The sequence below is a fragment of the Cololabis saira genome, chromosome 15 (genome assembly GCF_033807715.1).
Source record: "Cololabis saira isolate AMF1-May2022 chromosome 15, fColSai1.1, whole genome shotgun sequence".
Taxonomy (NCBI): Eukaryota; Metazoa; Chordata; class Actinopteri; order Beloniformes; family Belonidae; genus Cololabis; species Cololabis saira.
In genome coordinates, this window is record NC_084601.1 from 8,475,581 (window position 1) to 8,500,708 (window position 25,128).

Sequence of the window (25,128 nt, forward strand, 5' to 3'; positions counted from 1 at the left end):
AGGACTTATGGGAACACAAACTAAGTATTTATTTATACAAGTTGATTAAATGGCATTTGTTTCTGTCCCGTGTGTAGTATTGTGTGTGTGCTTGTTTGTGTTTGTTGTTAACGACAACTAGAAAGGATCCTAGGAATCAGGTTTAAGTGATTAGCCTGGGAATACCGAGGAAACGGAAAGTCATAGTTTATAGAATCATATCATTTTCAAACATAAGCCCCCAAAAGAATAAAAATATTGAAGCTTCTTCTGTGTTTTATTTTGTCGGTGACGTGAATACCAGAAATCTCTTTCTCTCCTTCTGGTCGTTTACTTCCCTCTTCACATCCTCTTTCCTTTTAACTATCTTTCTTTTTTCATTAGTGTTTTTGCAAAAAGACAATTAATTCACAGCTTTTTAAAAAATCTTATTGATTTATTGATCATAACATATTTATTTAACAGTTTTATTTGTGGAGGAGGTGAAGTTTTTATATACGAGCATCTTGATTTCGTCAACTTAACCTCAAAGAGCCATGAAAACATCAACAACGAGCATCCTTGAAGCTGCCATTAAGACTCATGATGGGAGTCTTAATGATGCCAAGAAGAGTCATTTTTAATCAGCTACAGTGATGTTACCACAGCTTTCATCCACCACCGTTGTGCTCATCGCACAGAGCTCGCCGTGCTAATGTAAACAGATGTTGGATTGTCAGACTTCTTGTTTTAGAAGTGACTTCATAAGGTCTTCAGTAATGAGCCTCACTTGAATGTCCAGTCAAATATGATGCTCTCACCATAACGGCTCTGCCAGGATGAAGCCAGGAGGCCAAAGTGAGCCATGACTGAGGAACCGCCGCCCCAACACATCCATGAAGCCCTTAATGCTGCACATCCTATCAGACAAAAGGGGCTTATTTTTGTGTAAATGTACGCTTTTCAACATCCACCATTACAAAAACCTCACCTTTGTGCAGAAAAGCCGTCCAATACGCTCCAGTTAAATCAAGTTTTAATCCATTTTATTGTAATTCAGTTCATTCAGTTCATTGGATCAGAATTCAAAATTCATTTAAATAAACAATTTCAGGTAACTTAAAAAAAAGTTTGAGCATTACAATAAATGATGGACCTCGCTGAATAATTGTTGCTGCTCTGAAACCAGAAGGTAAGAATATTTAGTTGGCAGTAGAAAGATGAAGAAAAAGGTTTTTATTATCCACGTTACTCAACTTGGACATACCTTTAATAGATTTGAGTTTACCACTTAATTTAATACCAGGTTTACTTGTAAAACTGATCACACCCTGTCAACACTTGCTGCCGTGCACGTTCGGTCCTCTCCACTCTCCTCACGGTTGTTTTTATGCTCACAAATGAAGTCGTACCGGATCGATTCTAAGTGGCTCGGCGTCTCTGTCGATTCCTCCCATTAAGATAATTTGGATGTTTTCCCTGGTAAATCTTGTTGGATCATAACTCAAATATTTGAAGAAATGCAGCTCTCCGGAGACGCCGCATCCGTCACGTCTGCCAGTAAAACTGGATTCAAGTCTGAGCAGATGTGCCAGCGAGCGGCTCATGTGTGAATGTGTGAGGCTCTGGATGCTCTGGGTGTTTGTCTGCTGCACACCAGCTAACAACCTGCAAGTGTGTGTGTGTGTGTGTGTGTGTGTGTGTGTGTGTGTGTGTGTGTGTGTGTGTGTGTGTGTGTGTGTGTGTGTTTGTGTTTGTGTGTGCGCGTGTGTGTGTGTGTGTGTGTGTGTGTGTGTGTGTGTGCGTGTGTGCGCGCGCTTGAAAGATTGAACTAAATACAAGAAGTGTACATATGTTCCAGCACAGATTCCAACCTCATAAATCACTTCAACTAGTGTTCAACAGTCAATCTTTTTCTTTCTCTCCCCCTCTTTTTGCTCTTTGTCTCACTTGAAACTTGCTGTGCTTTCCCTGCCAGCAGGAAGATTTGTGTTCTGTGTCTCTGTCGTATCGGATTAGAGGAGAAGCATCGAAGACAGAAAGAAGGGAATAGAGGGAGATCAAGAGAGAAATAGATGGAAAGAGGGATAAAATAGAGTGGAGGAAGTAAACGGCAGCAAGATTCTTGCTTTTTTTTTTCTTGGCAGCGTAGTACGTGCCCTCTCTTTTGTGGATGTATGTGCTTCACCATCATCCAGCTAAACTGCTCGTGTGTGTTTCTTTATCGCTGTGCATCCTGATGCTATCCAGATGTGCAGCAACAGTGAACTGTAAAACTCAGTTATTATCATAACTGTGTTGCTCACCAAGTGTGTGTATGTGTGTGTGTGTTCACAAGGGTAGTTTGTTTTATAGAAGTCAGCATGTGTCTTACTTCCTGTCTTCATTCTAACACTCGCATGTAGACGTCGTCTCACACACAGGTGTGTAGTTAGGGTTGCGTACGTGTGCACGGCGCTATATGTTGAAGGACTGAGTGTTAATGTCAAAGGTCCTTCATGCTGCTGTTACTGATTCTCAGAGGTTGAAATGAACTAGAACAGTGAGATACCCACTTTTAGGCCATCTAGTTGTCATTTTTAAAGCTGCATGATAGATTGGGCAGTAAATAAAAACAATGGCACGAGCCTCAGCAATAACTCCCCCACCCATAAAAGAACAACAACACTGTTAAAAGACAAAAACACAGGAGGCCAAACACTACTTGCTGCAGCACAAAGGGAATCCAGGTTTGAGGCTTTATGATATAACTAATTTTACGAGTTTCTGAGCCACAATCAGAGTAAAACAATCAATATTGATGAATAACTTGGGACGAGTGAAGGAGAACGCTGCTATCTTTTGTGTAATGGCGATGTGTGCCAGTGTGTTTCATCTTATGAAATAAAAAAAAAACAAAAAAGTAATGCCTTGTGTTTTATTGCTGTTACGTGGGAAACAAAAAAAAAGAAAGATCCAGACACACAGGGTGCAGTGTAGTTCCTGAAGCCTGTGTTTATCTCGGCTGCAGACAGCAGCCGGCCTTCGGTCAAAACAGGCCGGTAATAAATGCAGGCCTTTATTTCTAATGTCTTCTGTTTGATTAGTATAATCGGCTGTATTTTAGCACAAAGCCCAGCTTTGATTCCTCTCAGCTGCCTGTGTGATGCTGGAAAACACTGACTCCCTACTTCCTGCATCCGTTTTAAATTCAAAGCACTTAGGCGTTTCAGTTTGACATAAACCCGTCACTTTTTATCAGGGCTCTTACTGAGAAACATCTGCAGGTGTACTGTGTGCATTAACAGCCAGGCTAAATGAAAGCATAGCCAAAGGTGCTGCAGTACGAATAAATCAAATGCTGTCACGGTGACACTTTAAAGCACGTTAAACATCCTAGCTGCGTTTATTGAAAACATTGTCATGCAAAGAGCAGGCACGTTTACTGGATGTGATAAGCACCCGTGCGTTGGTGGGTTTTTGTATATGGTGGTTTAGTGTATATTACTATCATAAAGTCTGACTTGTGCAGGGCGTGTCCTACAGGAGAAGCCTCAGCAGACCCAAAACAGAGATTAGGGAAGTAAATAGGCATGACCATTATTAGGAATAACTGATCTTGGGCTGATTGGAAGTCTCAACAACAGAGAACATTTTTGATTTGAGAACTGACTTCATACTCAGATGTCGCCTTGATTCCCCTCAGAATTGCCTTGCACTCAAATGGTCCCTTTGCTTCGGCCCAGCTGAACAGATTTCCTGTTGTTAGATATGGTTTTGTTTTCCAATTGTCCTGGCTCTCCAAATATAGGCCTTCTTCTTTGCAATCCTGAGCCTCCATTAGATCGGTGAGCTTGATTCTCAGGTTGAAACAGCACCAGAACCTGGACCATGTGCCAGAAATGGACCTGATGCCTCCGGCGTCTGGCGGCTGCTTTGCTCTTCACTCGGCTCCGCCCAAGGACAATCCCCGGTCAACTTGGATCAGCAGGAGTGACGTGCTGGCCGATCTGAACCCAGCGGTCAACAGCGGGCAGCGGCGGTTTGGTCGGGCTGGTTAGAATAATTACTGCACTTTGAAAATGAGCATTTAAACACTATTTTATCGCATATAAAAATGCAAAAGCTATATAATAAATCCTAAGACATCAGTGGCTGATTGCCTGCAGGCGTGTGCGTGACACGAGGTGGGGGAAGGAGACATGAGGGAAAAGTTGAAGATGGATGAAGTGAAATTTTTTTTTTACACAGATAGAAAAAGTAAAATCTGAAAAAAATCAGGGGAATAGTAGATCAAGATGATGCAGTTACGTGTTTCAGATATGTCCAGGAACCCATTACATAAAGCCCCTTCTAAGTCTGGGCTTCAGTCGTACCATGATGCTGGTGCTTAACATCTTGGACGGACATCTTTGTGTGTAATGGCACATTAACATCTCAACACTTGTAATGTTCATATAACTTTAGGGCAACAATTAATCAAGAGCGTACCTCTACGTATGTTTTTATTTTACAAAAGGACAGAAATGCTGACGTGCCTACACAGCAAAGCTTGAGTACAAGCCATTTATATCAATTAATCAGCATACAAATTGACTGTGATGACTGATGAGCGATGACAGGAAGCCGTGTGATCAGTTTCAGTGTCATAACTCTGATGCCCGAGGCCAGCGTGGGGAAGCAGGAACTAGTCCCTCACACTTGCATACATGCATTAAGAGCAGTATACCTTGTTTATGTTCTGTGTTTCTACAGCGAAAGGTAGGAATCCTTCTGAGGTGATCTAAGCTGCAAGAGCCAGTCTGTTCTGCATTTACTCTTAAAATCACATAAACAGTGGACGCAGCGCTCGGCCCAGCGCTCCTGGTTCAGCTGCAGTAACAACACATTGTTACATTTAGGATGACGTGTTTCTGTTACAGCTACTGTTGAAAGGGTCGGTAGCTCTTCCTCCTTCCCCTTGTTTACCTCTCCCCTGACCATTTGTGTCTCGCTTGTTTGTGTGCATTGTCATGCTGCGATGAGATGCGAGGGGAAAAAACATAGAGCAGAAATAAGAGGTGCCATGGATCTCCCCCTCTGTGTCTTTCTCTCTCTTATTATCCTCCCTCCTCCTCTCCTTCTCCCCAGTTATTCTTCTCCATCATGAGTACAAGTTGACTTTGAAGGTATTAGTATTTCCAGCTTTGGTGGTCTTTAGTTAGCCCTCAAGCGTCCGTCTCTAATTCTGAGAATGAGTAAAACAGAATGAAGAAAGCATGCTGATTTTCACCAGTAGGAGTTTTCTCGCCGCTTTTCCACGCCGTTCCCTCTCCCACGCTCCCCTGGTTTCCCTGCTTTCTGTTGAGGAAGCACACGAGGAGTAGTAGACGTGCAGGCAGACGAGTGCAGATCTTTGTCCTTGAGTGACCCAGTTCCACATCCACACAGAACAGAAAAGTCTTCTCTGTACTTGTTCTGATGCACGGCGTCTGCTGCAAAGATTTTCATTATTGTGTCTGAATGCAGTAAAATATGTATTTATTTTTACACCAAAAAGAAGATACATTTAATGTGTTGTTGTCACTTGTTCATATTTATATAAAAGTATTATTGTACTTTATTCTTTATTCTCACCACAGTTTCCGTCTTCCATGCCAGACAGATGATTAAAAGCACATATGCTTATTCGGTACTAATTAGAACTTTAAAGTGATGATAGACTTGGAGGCTGACGTCATATAGAATATAGACCTAGATTTAGCCTGACGTTGCTCCAGCGAGAGCTGCCTGTGGAGGTTTGGGTGCCGGGCTTGATCCAAATCCAGGTTGAAAACTGGTCGACACGTCCGACTCTGTGGCAGGTGTGAGAGTCCCAACCAGGCCTCCAAAAGTGGCATCTAATTTCTGCTGCCAGAAAGGTTATGCCTGTGCTTCTCCGTGGAGAAAAGAGGGCAGTGTGTATCAAAGTATGAAAATCTCTCAACTAAAAGGGTGTCAGGCGATATTCCCTAAGCAGCCGTTCCTCTGAGCCGCCCTGATAGCGCGAGGGTTATCGTACGAGCGCTTGTCTGGAGCAGATGGAACAAAGATGAGACGCTGATTACACACAACCACGCACACGGCCCGGATGATAGGCGATCCGTTCCTCTTGACAGCTAGAGCTCGGCCATCAACACCCCAACAGAGTGTGTGTGCGTGTGTGTGTGTGGGACTCTGAAAAGCAGAGAGGGATGGAGGAAGGAAGGCGTGGAGAACGGGTCAGAGTAATTCAGATATTGATGTTCCACCCCAAAGGCCTGCCCAAACCCTGGCTGGTGGCCCCGTTTAGCATCACTGCTTCCTGGATGGTGACAGAGCAAATGCACACAAAGCACACTGCAAAAAATGTGTCTTATTTCTAGTTAAGATGTCTAATTTTTAGTCAAAAAAATCTCATTGCACTTAAAAACAAGACTCATTACTGAAAAAAATGTTTTATCTTCCATCATTGCTTTCTGGGGACGCTTTGTTGACATAATGTTATTAGGATATTTCTGCGTCTTCAGTGGTCATTTATTGCTTCAGGAGTAGTCAATCAAAACAACAAGGTATGAAAGAAGAGTGGACACCATGAGAGAGGTTTATATGTTTATTTATTTGAATAATACGAAAGAATATTTGTCTTATTTCTAGTTAAAATGTCTCATTTTTAGTCAAAACTCTCATTACACTAAAAACCAGAGTCATTACCAGAAAAATAACTTATTTGACCATTTTCACCTGTTTCAAGTAGATTTTCACTAGATTTTTTTGCTTGTAATGAGAAGATAAATCTTGTTCCACTGGCAGATTTTTCTACTTATTTCAAGTAAAGATTTACTTGAAACAGGCAGAAATTGTCAAATAACAAGTTTTTGACTAAAAATGAGACATTTTAACTAGAAATAAGACAAATGTTCCTGGTAAGATTTTGAGTTTTTGCAGTGCAACACCAAACTGCTCTCAGTCAGACATCTATTTTGGTCAAACACTGAATAGAAGGGGAGACTCATGGCGGTCGGACAGCCGATACTGAATTATTTAACCTGCAATTGTTTGAAAGATGGGTGTGAAATTTGCTGCAGTCAGTCATGGTGCCCAGAGGACCAATTTTATTGACCTCTGTGATCATTAACTCCTACCAGCTGGTAAACATTTTCACTTGTGCAGTGAAATAGTTCATCTTTTTGACTTTTTTCGAAAGTGAAGTCTATGATTGCAAGGTTTAAAACCGGTCAAAGTTCAGCAGTCTGCTGGCTTTTGCTATGACATCACAGTTTTCAGCAAAATGTCTCACCAACTGTTAAGTCAGTGGCAATAAGGCTGTGTACGAGGAAATGTGTAAAAGCATGTTGGTACCCTAAACTAAAAACAGTTATCGCTGTGCAAGACAGTTAACCTATCAGCTGCACGATGCAGAACAGGATGGCAGTTGTGAAGAGCAGACGAATGTGTAATTAAACTTAGATATCAGGGTAAGTTCATCCACAAATATCCAGACTAAACGATGGAAACATAAATAGATACCGTAAAGTTACAATTTAAAAATGGTTTTTCAGTGCTCCAGTGATTTCACTTAACTTTTTAAACACTCCCAACGTTACCGTCTGAACTGAAAAGGCCTATTGTGGAGTGAAATAACTTCAAGGTATTTTCCAGTCCAGTACCAGTCTGGGTCTCTGTGGATACCATTAGCAGCCCGTCGTGCAAAAGCCTGTAAAAATACTTGCGCTTAAATACAGGTCAGATTCCAAGGCTCATATTACTGCGCAAAGGTCGGATTGGATGATTATTGCAGGTAACGGCTCTGGCCTCGCCTCTCGTTTCCGGCTCTTTAAGACTGCCAGGAAGCAGCAAGTGAAGCCGGCACAGAGCTCAGGCTGTCAGCAAGGATGCAGCAGTGATGTATGTGTTTACTATCTCACCACCACTTGTAATTAGTCGCGTTAAATGTGTCTTTGCTTCTGTCAGACTCAAACTTGTGAAATGTTAACACAAATGTTGGATAACAAAGCATATTAGATTTCATACACATTTATCTCCCTATATTGTTTGAATTAAATGACATCAATACATCAGATGTATGTTGAAGTTTATTCTTTCAAGACACTTTTTAAAAAGATCTTTTCTTACTTTAACAAGAAGGAGCTGTTTTAGCACCAGAGGTTTAGCTTTTGTCCAGTGTTGTGAAAAACAGACCCTACAGTCACAATGCAAATGACCAACCGGTACGGCGGCTGCAGTCGTACTAATGACCTTTTTGAAGTAAAAAGCCATTTGCATTAAACACTAATAAAAGAGATGTAAAAACTCAATTCGCTACTTCCCCATTTAAGCAGAACTTTAACTGCATCAGGCTTGCCTCTAAGACCCACCAAACCAATTGCTGTGACTGAAGTTTTTGAAATTAAGCTTCATTTTCAAAGAAAAAAATCTTAAAAAGGCCTTTATAGAAGCTACACTGCAGTAAAATGAGAGGGCCAGCATACCCACTGGCAGTTGCAGCTGTAAACCAGGAGAAAATAAATGAATACAGAACTGCTATGCTTACCAAGTTGACAGCAATGTCCCAAGAAATGTTGTAGTCGTTGGAGAGGATCCTAAATCAGAGGAACAGGGTTTATAGACGAGCCCCGGTACCTCCAGACTCACCCAAAAGTACTCATTAGTGTGTGAGTGTACCAAAAAATAAAATAAAAAAGGTGCTACAGTACGTACTGTATGATAAGACTGTGGGAAGCACAAGACTCAATGTGCAAACAGCAAATTGCTGATACGGTTAATGTCGACGTAAAAGCTCGGTCCAAATTGAACTGGTCAGTAAGGGATGAAAAGGCAGCGTTTGGGAGGATGAAAGAGTGCAGGACTACCTGCAGGACTTGTGCGTGTTCTTTTATTTGATCGTTTAGTTTGAGCCCCTGATATTGTCCCATGAAGGCCCCGCTGGCTCTTTAAGACTCCCAGGAAGAGCTCACCGCGGTGAGGACAGCTAATGGGCAGAATTACGTTTTCGCTTTTGTAAGCTTCTCCTGTCGGCTGCCATGAAGGCTTCCCTGTGAAGACGCTGAATAAACATGGATATGTGTTGCTCTTAGAGCTGCATAGTGTTAGATTTACATGTTTTGTGACAGTGAGGGACTAAAGATCTTTATCCTTTAGCTTCATCCTTCTAGGTCACTTACCTGGAACACACATCTTAGTGCATTGTAATCAGGACTGTGGAAATCTGGACTCATCCATGCAGGAATTTTGGTATTTGTGTCATGAAAAGATGTTTTAACACCAGAAGCCTGTGATTGGGTAAGACATTATAAATTGAATCAATTTAAGAGACGACCATGAGTGTATTTTAAAGCACACGTTTCAAACACGGGGGCCTCTTTGTATGAGATCATGGGAAAATCAAAACGAATCAGCCAAGACATCACAAGTCTGATTCATCCTCAAGTACGGTTTCCAGATGCCTGAAAGGTCCCACATGGCTGATTGAAGCCCTGATCTTCTTTTGCTCAGCCCTTCCAACTGCATTTTAAGGTGAGAACGGGAGAATCAGTGCGTGTTGTCAACTTGGGAACAGCTGACATTCCTTTGGTGTGAAATGTGCAAATAAACTCCAGCACAGCAACAAGAGGCCTTGTAAAGATGCTGGCTGGATCCAGGTAGAGAGGATCATCTACAGATATGAGCGGGAAGGCAATTTGTGCAATTTGTTGCAATTTCTTTCTTTTTTGCACTTTAAATGGATATTGAAAGCAGTTTTGAGTTATTTATTTCTTAGTTATTTTTTTTGTTTATGCCCAAAAAAGGATGTTTTGTTGGACCTGGGAATAACCAGTGCCATGTTTTTGCCTTTTAAATATGTTAAAAGTATGAAAACGTTTTTTTTCAGTTATAATTGCATAAATTGTCAATATTTCCAAACCAGATTTTGCGAAAATGAAATACCGAAAAACACAGAAATTGGAAAAAATTAAAACGGAATGTTGTAAAAAATAAAACCGATTTCATAGGTCCCTACCTCTGTTTGCTGCCCTGGATCTTTTTGATAATTCTCCCCCACACAATGTTTCTGAAAGCAGTTATATCAGCATTCTGGGAGGGCAATTGATCCTTAGAGTCATCATTAGCTACCAATACTTGCTGTTGAATCTCAATATATTATTAGTATTGATATGTTTCATAACTACAGCCATATAATTCATGCAACAGCTCAAAAAACAGTTTTAATAGCACAAACCCAAATCGATATCGTAATTGAATTGAATCGGATTGGATCGAATCAAATCTTGATGATCGATTCTAAATCTTAAGAATCCGATTCTTGACATTTGAATTGATCCCCAGCCCTATATGGCCCTTTTGCACTAGTCCCGCCTCGGCTCGGGTCTACCCGCCACGGCCCCGTCTTGCGCTTTTGCACTAGGGCTGAGACGGGTAGAGCCGCTCCAGGCAGATACTTTTTCTGTAACCATTCTGCCGAGGTTCTAACCGGGCTGAGCCGGGACTATTTCTGACGTCACCACCCTCCGCGCCACTGATTGGTCGGGGGGCGGGGCCGTCAGACGTTTGAATCAGGGAGCGGGAGTCAGCGCGAGAACGACTCGCAGCGATTTTATTATAAAGCGCAAACGTCTGTTTGGTGATCCAACTCTGAGGTGCAGATGTTCATAAACCTGGGGGCTGACGAGAGAATTAAAAAAGCGATGTAGACGGGCTGTTTTACTCTCAGCCGCTCGCGGCTCCAGCTGATTTCTGATCAGCGCCGACACGAACAAAGCGGTTGCGCAATCGAGTACGTCACAGCAGCTTCACCCCAACCTGCCCACTTCTCACCTGGCTGTGGAAAAACAAACAAGGACAAAACGGGTGGAGCCGCGCCGGGCTAAGGCGGTACTAATACAAAAGCGCCAATAGAGGGTCTGCATTGACTTCACTTCTCCACTGGACCGGCCCCCTTACTCGCACTGAGTGGCAAAACATCAGCAAAAATGGCTGCAACTAGTGGAGAAGACGGGATAACAGCCGATTGTCGGCTTAAATTAAAGGCAGTTGGACTTGACAGTGACCCGTACAGTTACCCCAAGAACCAGTGGTCCATGGACATTAATATTTGGTACAGTTACCAAGAACCAGTGGTCCATGGACATTAATATTTGGCCACGAATCGAGTTTCCTGATATTTATATGTACTTAATTTCACGAAGCAAAACTTGAAGGGCATACAAAAGTCTTGACGCTTGGTCCGACTTCAAGGCAGGATTTGTTGGCGCAATTAAAGTGATGAGGTCACCGAACTTTATGAATTGAATGTTTAACGTTAGCTACCCAAAAATCCAACATTACCTGATACAAAATGGGAACCGCAAATCCACGTTTCGGTGCCTGGAATCCAGTTGTTTCTGCGAATTGTAGCAATCCATTTGTCTCTCTTAAGCTTGTGTCACCAGTTCTTAGACCCTTCGTATTAATATTCCAATCCATCCTCAACCTGAGCACTGCAAATGCACTTAACACACATCACATTTGATGCACCATGTAAAGCATTCAGCGAACTGACAACTCAAGACTGCTGAGGGACAATGTCAGCGTGCAATCATGAGCTCCATAAAACATGTCGGAGGGTTGCTGACAGTTGGCTCGTATCGAGGCTCGTACAATGAAATGTTTCAGTGCTGTCAGTTCCACAGTAATGATGCCTAAAGGTCACTGTATTTCAGTAATTTCAGGTGCACTTTATCACCGGCAGGAGTGGTCCCGGCTCCACAACTGTATAAACATGGAGCAGAGACGAGATGGACAGATTGCAGCGGAGCTGCCAGCAGACAGAAAAAGATGAAGCCAATGATATGTGAAATGACAAGATGAAATAGAAGAAGAAACGTTCATGTCACTCTTGTTTGTACTGGACATTCTTTTTTCACTTTTTAGTAAGACTTATCTACTTTAAGAGTCAGAAGAGTCTCCGTCTCGGGGAGGCCAGGTGGATGCTGTTCTTTTCTCTTCCTTCAACTGCTAGCTGAACATTATTGTTGGTTTATTGGAGGTAACCCGAGGAATCCGCCTGCTCTGAATTACAGGACGGAGATTCTCATGCACTTCCATGTACGCACAGCCAGAGCTGTTGACACATCACACTCTTTTCTCTCCTTCACCGGGAGTCCACTGTGGTAAACTATTAATACCTGCTATATCTCAGGTTTCTTTAGGGGCGACAGTGGTCCCCTGTCAACGGCTTTCTCTGTTGTTTATATTTCAGGACTCGGGTTTGTCCCGTGAAGTCTGTTGCTGAATTCAACCCCGGTGTTGCCACCATATTGAACAAATCCGCCTCTGTATGTGCATCGTGTGCTCCGAGTGTCGCCGTGTTTTTCCCTCTGCTCGTTGAACCCTGTGCCCACTCAGTGCTGCTCATTCCCACCGCCGTGACCTCTGGCCGACGTGTGCACGTTCATATACACAGCAGCAAAACAACATTCATTTATCATCTGACTTGGGCTGAGAGAAGTCCTGAACTCTCCAACCCACTCCTGCTTGCCTTCGCTCGTTCTTTTTTCCTACTCCTTGTAAAGTGTTATATAAATACAGAGGATTAACAATATTAAACATGGCAATGATGTGAATATTTTTCTCTCTGCCATGGCTGCCTCCTCTTCTACCCTTTTTATACTTGTCCTTCAGGGCTAATTGTGAAGATAAAGTAATTTGGCAAGGCGTAGTGTGTGTGAGGTTGACGAGTGGCGTATTACTCCCCATTACACGGTTTGGTTGTTATGTAGTCCTTGTCTTTCTCTCTTCTTTCTTAATTTCCTCCCAGTCATTTTTCATACACTCTCTTATTTCCATTTTTCTTTATCCTTCTTACCTATCTCTCTCCAGCTCCTCACTGAGAAGAACTTTACGTGTCCAAGGTCATTTGATAATTAAGATGTATGGATGCCATGTGCGCGTAAATGTGTATTTGCACCATTAAGTGAAAACAATATCAGAGCTGTTATCAGCAAGGCAAAATGAGCTGCAGAGAAATCATAAGCCGTCAGCAGCAGTTATATGCATTATACAGAGTCAGGTTGGACGTAACCTGGTTTAAAATCCTTGCCAGATCTTGGGAGAACAGGACAAGCTGATAACAAGACATTCATGGAGTGAAGCAGAAGATATGAAACTATTGGAATGTCGAGCATCATAAATGCCAGGATGGGAGTCCTGTGAATACTTCAAAACCCAACATCTTAACTGGCAAAGAAACATCTCTTTAACCTTGTCTTCCAATGTTGATAAACACAATCTATAAGGACCAGAAATACAACAAAATATTCAGCAAAGGGGGGCTAAAGTAACAAGTCTGGATACATTTTCTTCGCCTTCATTTAAAAATCAAGAGACTGGAGGTCATAGCGAGGCTGGATACATGTACCTTGTGTGGTGAAGTGGTGCAGTGCCGCCCTAAAGGTCTGCTAAAAGATGTAAATGCAGCACTGCATGCGGTACGCACCAGGACCATTACAGAGATCAATGAACTGGTACACAACCACAGCAGCGATCCTTAGAGTTGCCTCACTGCAAGATGAACACCATCAACCTTCAAGGACAGTGTCCCCCCACGGTGAACACCGCTGGACGCCAGAATCACGGCATCGCAGAGAAGACTCGCTCAATTGACTGCAACAGAAAGGTGTAATAAAGACTTTGTAGCGTCCACACCTGCAGGACTGGAGGGCTGCCAAACACTCACAGCTCCGACCATCTGCTTGAATAGGTCAACTAGAGAAGCAGAAGCCAGGAAAATAACCAGGATGTTCTGCACCAAGCAGTCCACAGAGCTCTCTCAGCGGCAAGGCAACAAGATGAGAGTACTGTACACAGAGGGTTTGGAAAATACTGACACGGCTCAAAACATTTAGAAAAACGAGAACCAGCATCATCACAATAGCAGACATCCAACGACTTATGATGTCCAACTGTTATGTAAAGTCTTCAGCATGTGCATCGCTCTGGAGTCGATGCTCACGTGGACCAACAGTTGCTTTGAAACAGATTTGGACTTCTGAGAATCTCGTCGTTGGTGTTTTGAATAACTCGTTTCATGCATTAATAGAGGTTAATAACACAGGTATACACTGAACTTGTTGGTCAGCAACCGTTCAAGTTAGCATTTTTACATCTGGGCTAGCTGGCTGTCATTTACTGCAGGGATTGTCAACCGGTGGTCCGCGGCCCTCTGGTGGTCAGTGGCGGTATTGCAGGTGGTCCGTGAAATTGTAAATGGAAAACAATAATAATTTAAAAAATATATATTTATTCTTTAGACTCAATTTATTTTCCATTTAGCCTACTATTCATTTTTGTGAATAATTTACCCATCCAAATTATGTCAAATGATTGAGAGTGAACTTTGTAATATTATAAGCCCTCTTGCCTTCCTATGGTTCATTTTCCATTGACTGTTTTTTAGCAAAAGGTGCAAATAAAAATAGACACTGATGCAAATAAATAGCCTATACTATATTTCAAAGCAAGGTGCAAAATAAAACAAACATCCCCAAAAGCAGTTGTCCCCGAGTTGCTTCTTGGTTATAATGGTGGTTCCTGGGACAAAACCAGTTGAAAACCTCTGCTTTAGTGGGTTGGTCAGTTGCTTTTCACGGACATTCACTAGTTTAGTTTACCTGCAGGGTCGTGTGGGTCTGTGTTGTGTGGGAAGCAGCCGGCTGACCCATTCTCACATAAACAATAAAACAGTCTAATACTGTTAATAAGACACTTAATACCACTGGATAGAGCGCAGGTATTAAGGATGTATGTTACACAAACCTTTACTCTCACTCTTGGTATTTTTCTCCCCTTTTTGCGCTCCTCGTCGGGCCAGTGGGGTGAGTTAAGGTCTCAGTGTCCTGGTTTCCAGCCCAGATTATGTGCAGGTGTGTGTCGGTGTGTGTGTGTGTGTGCACTTTGCAACAAAGTGGGTTAATTTCCACCCACAGGTCCTTCCCGTGACAACACACAGTCCCCCTCTCCCTCTCCATCACCCACGGCCCCAGCATTCATATACAGCCCTTTAAAATAGACACGCTGTGATGTGGTGCCTTGCTGGTCAGCATGAAGTGGGTCACTGCCTTCCAGACTCCCGTACAGAGGAAATATCATTTTATAAAAGAGAAATAACTTTGAAGCCAGGAAATGAACATGTAGCGGCGTCACCTGTGGAACATGGGAGAAGCTGAAGGCTGGCGTTCTGTCCACTTCTCACTCGTCTTCGCTGGTTTTGATCTGTTTGATTTGTGGGAATAATGATCTGCTGAAAAGAGTTCTTATATTTTGCGAAAGAGAGTAAAAAGAAATGATTCTGTTTTGGAATTCTGTGTGACAAAGATATACTGCAGTGTGTACCATGCTCCATAACTCCTAGATAAAGTCCAAGGGATACTTCTGCTCTCTGGAACGAGAGGAAAACACACAGTCTTTCTCATCTTACCTCATCAAAATGGAAATGTGAGCCATATAAGATTTCTTGCTTAATAAAACACAAGCACACATGCACTGGCTATCAGTAGTCCAGATCCAGACGCACACCAGTGCCAAACGTGAGCATGCATACACTCCAACTGTGGTCTCCCGGCCCCTGGGCTGCAAATCTACATTCAGCCGATGCTGTTTATCAAAATTAGATCAGTGTGGAACAATTTCCTTTTTTTCTTGTGTTCATGCTTCACCTGCGCTCTCCCTCACTCCCTTCCCATTGTTCACTGGTTATCAGGATTATCCCCAAAACTAATAACTGTGAAGATGATACATCCGCGATCGTTTATCAAAATTAGACGACTGAAAATAGAGTTTTGCTGCTTAAGTGTGGCTCACCTCGTGTTTTTGTTTTGAGCGTCTCAGTTTGTGTGTGACTAACAAAAGGTATTAACCAAACACTGGGGAAAGAAAAGAGTGGCAGCTGGAGAAAAAGTCGGGCCGGAAAAGAGCAATCGCAAAAAGGTGAAAGTCGAGGGAGGCAAGCCGCACACCGTGACCCACATGTGTGAGCGCGAGATACTGACCTCACTCTTCCTTTTCACATGGAAACGTCGGCGTGTTTGCATTGGTGATATCATCTTGCTTCACAGGTTTTTCTGCATCTTTGCTGTCAACACTTCAATGTCACACCTTTTGTTCTCTCTCTTATGCATGTGTTCTATTCATGCACACAGAATAACATCACTGTTGTGTAGCAGACGCATCTTAATTCATATTCTTGCTAAACAGCAGCATCATAATCCAGCATATAAGACGCATATTAAGCATGCTCCCCATTGTGGTTTACATCAACAGCTGTTGGTTTTTGCTGCGACACACAGACAAAATGCTGTTGTCGCCATTATTACCGTTTCTAAGGACAATCAATGATGAGCAATCATCACCCTCTTCTTTCTTATACCATCACATACAGGCTTATGGTTACGGGGATACAGGGCTTTTTATGGGGGGGCTTATGACAGCTGATAGCGACTAAATACTGGCTTAGAAACGCTGCGTCTTCACTGGGAAACTAAAGCTGTTTCAAGCTAAGTTTCAGTGTCTGTTCGATTTCCTCAAACGCTCCTGTCATGTCATAGCAGTGCAATGTGTTGTAGTTTTACAGTTTTACATATAAAAATAAAACAATTTCTATACCTGCACACTTTATGTTTGCAGGGGCGAGGCGGGGGTTTGAGGGAAAGATAGAGTATGATTAATGATGGAAAAAGTATGTGATATTGTATAACTACAGTTAAAGTTAAAGGGGACCTATTATGGCATCTAATACCTATTTTAAACAAGCCTTGAATGTCTTAAAAACAAGCTTTTGATTTTTTTTTTTGCTAAATAAATTAGAAATCAGCCTCTGAGCCATGTCCCTATAATTCTATAACCTCATTATCTATGCAGGATTCTGAGTGGGCGTGGCTATGATAATGAGGCTCTGTGCTGATTGGCTGCCTGAATGACGCGATACACCGCTACGAAAAAATGGCGGAAGCTCCGGCCGGCAGACTTAGTTGTGGGCGTGGTTTCACGCATCGGAGGCCAACCTATGTAAATCACATTTTCGTTTCGCTACCTAACGACGGGAGCAGAATCTGAACGGCTCGTATAAGCCACATCAGACGCTCATCCGGGCGGCTGCACAGACACTGCAGAATTTGGTTGCTTTCCTCCTTCTCTGAGTTGGCAGGCTGAGGGGAGACCACTTTATATATGTTAAAGCAAGAAAAAACCTGTTTTTCATAATAGGTCCCCTTTAATCACTTCACTCATCGTGTCAGTCGAGGAAATCGTTCAATATTCGTCTTCTCTAATGAAATATTGCTCATAAACTTAATCCCTTTAGTTTCAATACTCAAGGAAGCATCTAATCTCTTCTGCTTCTTACCCCCTCTCTATCCAAGAGTTGACAGTCGGCTCCCGGCTTTAACCTTTCAAAGTCCCAGTTTCATATTAGCATGAGCCTCCAATATACAGCTAAGCACCAAACACCTGAGAATTCATGTTCATCAACTCTTTCCTGTATCACCTCCTCGTCAGACACTTTTACTTCCTGCCGCTCATTGAAGACACCACAGATAATTCCATAGCAAAGCCTGCTTGGTAAAGATGCCATTGGCATCTGGTATCAAAGAAGCTCAAGGGGTCTGAAGATGCATGAAGTTGCAACAGACTCCTGCACTAGTGTCTGCATTGGAGGCGAATGGATTTACTATAAGTTCAGTGATGAGAGGGCTGAGTGGATGAGCTTTAGTTAGAGATTGAAACCAGAGAAAGGTAATGATGAAAAAATAAAAACATCCAAACTGTCCACCTAAATACTGACCCTAAGTTGCTGTGTGTGACAGTTACTGCTTGTTAACCTTTTGACAATCACGCTTTTTTTATTACTAGTTTGACAGCGACATTTTAGAAGGACCAGTTCACCAATAGATTCCTCAAATCTCCCCAAAATGTCTCTAACTAGTAATGTTTTTGCATTCAGACTAACAAAGAAATATATTCAAGCCAAACCTCCCCACAATCACGCCTTTCTCCACAATATTATGGTCAGGTTTAGGGCTGTTCGATTAATCGATTTTAAATCGTAATCGCAATTATGTAATTAGAACGATGTTAAAACGTGAAAATCGTAAAATCGATTTTTCCTTTTTTTTTCTTTTTTTTTAAAAATTTTTTAATTAAAATTTTTTTTTAACCTTGTCTGCACACATATTAATGATTGATACCATATTAATGATTGATGGAAATACCTCTCAATACCTGCGACAAGTGCCTCTTTGGTGTAGGAGGGGGCGTTGTAACATGCCACCGGGTAGACCGGCTCCTTGCAAAAAACTTGCAAATGTGAATAGCAAATGTAATGACTGACATTACACACCTCTACCTCCTTCATGGGTTTCATTATTATTTAGCATGCAAAGACCCAGTTTAGTTTAATTAGAAAATGTCTTGTTTTATTTAATTGGAAATATAACTTACTGTATGTTTGCAAGTGCTGATTTGCTGATTTTTTTTTTTTTTCAGAGATAAAACTTTATATTTTATTATTTTTTTTAAGACTTTTTTTCAACTTATTTTAAAGAGTTTTGCACTTTATTCATTCATTTTTGGTTTAATAAGAGCAAAGTTTGCACTTAAAGCCCAATGGGGCAAATGTTCAATAAAAAACAGCATATTTGAAATAATTTCTTTGCCTTTTGTCAATTCGCAAAATAATCGTAATCGAAAATTGGATTTTGAGAGAAAAAAATCTAAATTTTATTTTTGGGCAAAATCGAACAGCCCTAGTCAGGTTGTTGTTGTTTTTGTTTATTTAAATGTGTAGATTCCTGAAGGGATGGTTAGCAGTTTGGTTGCACTCCTTCGCCGTTAGCAGGACTTTGGTGGTTTTACTCGTGCACTTCCTGTCCCTGCTTCCCTGATGGATTCTGTGAGACAAGCAGCATCACGTCGCGGCCGGGCTGCACCTACCTGAAAAGAGGCGCTGCTAAAACCAGAGCTGAGGGGTTCGGCTCGCATTCATTCTTAGCCAAAAATCAGTGGAGTGGATGAAGATTTCCATTTCTCTATTTAAATCTCATTTCGGCGAAATTTTGAGGTGAGTTTGGATCATTGTTGGATCCCCCCCTGTGGCCAGAGGGGAGTCATTGGTGCAGATGCCAAATCAGGTATTCCAACCAGCGACATTCCCCCCGGGTTTGAGCCGGCGCGTTTGTTTCCTCTTAGTCTGATTACACACACCCTTCTGTGGCCGCCTCAGAAAACAGGAGTTTTATTCAAGTTATCCACTTTGAAAGACAGGTGTGTCTGAGCGCATCCCCCGAGTCCGGCGTCGTTTCCTCTCCGGATAATTTTAGAGAGCTTTACGGCTGCTTTTCATGCCGATCTCACGTTCTGAAACAAGATCGTCCCCAGTTTGAATTTTGAAAACTGCCTTCCTTATTAAGAACATTTCCTGACTGCAATGAAGTTGGGAACCAAACTGCTCCAGCGAGAGTTGAAAGTCTTGACCCAATGAAGTCAACAGAACCACGTCATCTGCAAAACGCAGAGACCCAATTCAGAGGCCTCCAAACCGGATCCCCATCAGATACTGTCCGGGTGCTCCGTTGGAGACGGGGGGAGAAGCTCAGCCGTTCGGGAAGAGCTCAGAGTAGCTGCTCCTCCACATCCAGAGGAGCCAGGTGAGGTCTTCCAGGGAAGACTCAGGGCATGCTAGATCAGCGGTCGGCAACCCAAAATGTTGAAAGAGCCATATTGGACCAAAAACAGAAAAAACTAATATTTCTGGAGCCGCAAAAAATGAAAAGTCTTGTATAAGCCTTAGAATGAAGGAAACACATGCTGCATGTATCTATATTAGTTATAACTGGGGGGAGATTTTTTTTTTTCATTATGCACTTCAAGAAAAAAGTCGAAATGTGAAGAAAAAAGTCGAAATGTTGAGAAAAAAGTCGAAATGTCAAGATTAATGTTGTGTACAATGTTGACAAAAAAGTTGAAATGTTGAGGAAATAGTCAAAATTTCGTGAAAAAAGTCGAAATGTTGAGAAAAAAGTCGAAATGTCGAGATTAATGTTGAAGTAAAATCTTGAGGAAAAAAAGTTGAAATGTCAAGAAAAAAGTCAAAATGTCGAAAAAAGTCAAAATTTCATGAAAAAAGTCGAAATGTCAAGAAAAAAGTGGAAATTTTGAGAAAAAAGTCAAAATGTTGAGGAAATAGTCAAACTTTCGCGAAAAAAGTCAAAATGTCGGGAAAAAAGTCGAAATGTTGAGAAAAAAGTCAATGTGCTAGAGGGACGATGCTTCTGCGCTGGTCTGGGAACGCCCCGGGGTCCCCCCAGATGAGCTGGACCAGCGGCCGGGGAGAGGGAAGTAGGGGCTTCTGTGCTTGGGCCTCTACCCCCGCGACCCCAACCGGATAAGGGGAGGAAGTTGGATGGATAATGACGTAGCTTTTTAGTTCTCAGTTTTAGACTGCCGGCTGATGGCTGCCTTCACACCCGACTCTCTTTTTAACTTGGGTGGAAGGGATGCGAGGCAGCACAGGAAGAAATCCTGGCATTTACGGGGGACTTAAAATGATCAATCCTACAAATCTCCTCACATTAGAGTGCTGCTTGTTACATAGACAATGCTACAGAGTCTTGAACATTTCCTCTTCTTTCCTCTTTTTTTTGGCTTTTTAAACCAGGTAACGATAAACTATCAGGATTAAATATAAGCCGGAGCAGCGTGAATTCATTCAACATAAACCCAGTCGTTCTTTTTAGGAGTCATTCACAAGCGCACGGCCTGTTCTGAGGGCAGAGCCACAGAGGTGGACAGAGAGAACGTGAAGGGCAGGATTATTCTGGTGATCTTCATCGGAAATAAACTCTGCATCCTCCAATGTGTGTGTGTGTGTGTGTGTGTGTGTGTGTGTGTGTGTGTGTGTGTGTGTGTGTGTGTGTGTGTGTGTGTGATCTATTGTATAGGATATTGGTTTTGTCAGTATGGAATTCAGTTAATTCCTCCTGCTGGTCTTCTAGCTTGATTAAATAATCACTGATGTAATGCAAGCCAGCGCGTGCACCAGTGCACGTGACTGTGTGTGTGTGGTTAAATCTTCAGTCTGTCTCGATGCATCTGTATATTAGAAGCGGGCTGACTTGCTCCCTGAGTAAATTAAATGTAATGTCATTTTGAAAGACTTTGTTTAGAAATCATTTTACTCTGTTTTTTGACAGCGGGTTCCCTCCGTCTTCTGTCTCCCCTTTCTCCCTCCAGCATCCATGTCTCCATGTTCTTTCTTCCATAGCTCCAACCATTTCATTGGAGTCTTTTGTGCTTTTATTCATGTATGTAGTTCTTCCTCTGCCATTCTCGCAAGAGAACACGTTTATTTCTACAATCAGTGCAGAGGTTGGCGAGACGCAGCAGCTCATGTGGAAGCTGACAGTCTGCCTCAGCAAATTATTTCCAGTGAAACTGCGCCGCCAGAGCTTAAAGACGTTACCAGACGTAGCTTGCAGATGCTGAAAGACAGTTGAAGGGTGTTGCTTTAAGACCTAAACCGTTCTGGCCTCGTCTGAAATCCAGAAAGACCACGCAGCAGCTGGTAGAACATCTGTAAATTTATGGCTTTTGGAGAATCTTAAATAGGCTAAAAGTCACAGACGAAGTGTTCAGCTACTCTGCGGTTACACCATATGTTTGATGTTAAATAAACTTTGTAAATGAAGTTATAATTTATTAGTGCATTTTATTAGTGCGGACCACTGAAAACTGCTCTTAACTTATGGGTGAATTTAACGAATAGCACTTTTAAGAGCTGCCTTAATGAACTCCAAATCTGTAAAGGTACAAAAAACTCATATAAATGAAACTATTGATACATGTAATGATAAAAAATAAACCCTGTGTTTACAACAAACGTTGTCTGTTTATTCTTCCATTAAATCTGAGCTGCGAGGGGAGGGGCACAAACACTGACCATCCTGATTATGAAACGTATTTAACCAATAAATGTTTTTAAATGTTTTACCCGCACGCCTCGCTGGAGTGGATTATACGTTTGATTCACTCTGGCTTTTTCATGAGCAATGGAAAGACTTTTTGTTGTGCAGTTATGATTTACACCGTTCACACTTCGCCTTACAAGTTAAACCCCCTGAACTATTTCTTATTGGTTATCAAGAGCTGCATACCAGACACCGAAAACAAGAAACTCTGCAGGAATCTAATGTAACGTCTTAAAACCGTGACACAATAAGAGGTCGCCGATGCCAAAGTCTGACGGGTTACAATCACACGAGCAGCACACGAGGTTACTTGGTGATTAATCTGCATCAGGGCTGGAAATCCATAGCCGCCACCTGGAGACGCTGGTTACTTTATGCAGCAATGGTTGTTTTGCTCAGTGTGGCAGATGCATAAAACATAACATGCAAAATAGCTGAGGAGTGTTGCAGATTGCATCGTGAATGTTTGTTTCACTCTGACATTTTACTTGAGATACAGTTGGTCACCACCAAGTTACCATGGCAATTAAGCAATGCACCAGAGCCACGTTTGTGCTATGAACTTTAAATAAAAAAAAAGATTAAAAATGAACAAAACAACTTTATTACTGGGACAAAATCTCGCAAAATTGGAAGCAAAAAAATGACAAAAAAAGACTGCAAGTAATCCAACTATCCCATCCAGGACAAGAGAACTGTCGTTATTGCCCGAGGAAACAATGACATTCCAGCCATTCAGAGCCCGAAGACGACACAGATAGAGAAAGTGGACTTTATGGAAAAGGAGTTTAGCAGAAAATGAACACGATCCAATTCTGAGACGCTGCAACTTACATTATGGAGTTTTTAAAAATCTTACATTAGGTTACAGTAAGTTTCTTTAGCCTTTATGAAACATCTTCTTTGGCTCAATAACGGTTAATGACATGTACTGTAGCATTGTTATGTATTCTGATTACCTTTTAGCATCGTATCAAAGCATGTATCATGTGTCTGGTTCACATGTAGATTTTTAAAGAAATGATAAAAACCTGACGCTGCATTTCCAATCCTGGCTGTCATGTACTGTAGATGATGTCGCCCCAGATGTTAGTGCAAATTAACTTTCTATAACTTTGTTAACCTAAAATTGATGAAAAGTCGTTTTAGCTCTGACTCCAAATGTATCCGACGATCTTCTCGGTCGTTGCTTTTGGCCGGAGTAACTGCAGCACGTCATGAAGAGACAAACCTCCTCGCCGCTGGAGGTGTCCCTCCATCTCCTCGTGTGTGTGTGTGCACGTGTGTCAGAGGGCGTTGCGCTGGTGCCGACTGAACGATTAGAGGCCACAGATAAATAGATGTCATTAAGGCTCGGAGCCCTAATTACCAGCAGCCCTCTTCTGCAGGCGGAGGTGAGTGGGAGAGGCCAGGTATCAGCAATAAATCAGCAGATGTCCACTGATTCAAAAACGCACTAATTGCACCCAGCTCAGAAACTTTGTTGACTACCGTGTTAAAACAGTACCTGCATTGTGCGACTTTATGTTTGCGTAGAATTTATGTGTGTCGGTGGATGTGCAGGTGTGTGCTTGCACACACTGCAAAAACTCAAAATCTTACCAAGAATATTTGTCTTATTTCTAGTTAAAATGTCTCATTTTTAGTCAAAAAATCTCATTTCACTTAAAACAAGAGTCATTACCAGAAAAATAACTTATTTGACAATTTTCACCTGTTTCAAGTACATTTTCACTTGAAATAAGTAGAAAAATCTGCCAGTGGAACAAGATTTATCTTCTCATTACTTATTTTAAGTGAAAATCTACTTGAAACAGGTGAAAATTGTCAAATAAGTTATTTTTCTGGTAATGACACTGTAATGAGATTTTTTTACTAAAAATGAGACATTTTAACTAGAAATAAGACAAATATTCTTGGTAAGATTTTGAGTTTTTGCAGTGCATTTCCACAGATATCGCTCCAGCCACCTCTGGGTTGAAGAGGAAGTTGGAGATCATGAGCCAGATGTGTGTGCACGTTCATACGTGGGCTTTCTCTGGACGCTGGTGGGGGTTGTTACTGCGCTTTCCTTTGCAATTGACACCTGGACCCCCCTTAGACACTATCTGTGTCATTGCAGTGCATGTTAGCAGTAGCCCTAATACACGTGCATGCCCACAGCTCGTCGTGTAGGCTCTCATCCAAATCAGGCCTGCCTTCATTAGCCAGTCGAAGCAAATATCTTCAGGTGTGTGTGTGTGTGTGTGTGTGTGTGTGTGTGTGTGTGTGTGTGTGTGTGTGTGTGTGTGTGTGTGTGTGTGTGTGTGTGTGTGTGTGTGTGTGTGCGCGCGCGGCGCAGAGGGGCAGCTGTGGGGCCATATGCGAGTGATTTGGGTGCTCGGAGGGAAACTGAATTCTGATGACAGACACACTGTTTGGGTTGCAACGGCGGACACACATGCACGTTCCCAAACGCACACAGGAAGCACACATCAATCAATCACCTGGCTCAGCCCCTCTACATGTGGTGACCGTATGGCGTGTGCGCCGCACACACACACAGGAACACACACGCTCTGGCGCAGCGTGCCACTGACGATTCAGTCATGTAAGCGTTCTCCTGTCTGATGTCAGATGGTCCAAAACACATGTTCCATTGAGACTTGGGGTAAAATTAGCTCAGGTGTTTATTACACGTAGCTTTATTGGAAACAGGATGTTTTATTATATGCATATTAAAGCTGAGGGACAAAGTTTTTCCCGAGTAAATAAACACATCTGCTGTATTTCTCTGTGTTAAGCCTTTGAACCATGTTGAATGTTAATTTTCTTGCCCCTAGTCCTGGCGGTATGAGGAAGGCTACAATAGATGTCTGTTTATAAGCAAGGAAACAAAAGAGCTAATAAAACCAATGAATCCTTAAACACTGACTATCACGGATACTTAATAAACTTATCATCAATCAATCATATAGCATTGAGACTGTGTCTTGACGGCTGCAGGATCTTTTTCTCCTGCAAATGACGCATTTTCGAGATTGGTCAGGACGTAGTATATATGCATGTTAGTGTGTTATGCGTGTTCCCAAAAGAAGCATGAAGTAATAATTTGTGATCTTTACAGTGCATTCGATTGCAAAATAAAGCAAACAAGGCTGCGCCAGCCTGGCTCTTGTGCTTCGATCTGGTAGCACAA

At 42.2% G+C, this 25,128-nt stretch overlaps 1 protein-coding gene across 1 annotated transcript in view; it reads left to right on the forward strand.

Moving 5' to 3' along the window:
• The window catches only part of trps1 (trichorhinophalangeal syndrome I), a 127,781-nt gene that overhangs the window by 80,071 nt on the left and 22,582 nt on the right, over window positions 1-25,128 (forward strand). The gene's annotated exons all lie outside the window — the stretch shown is intronic.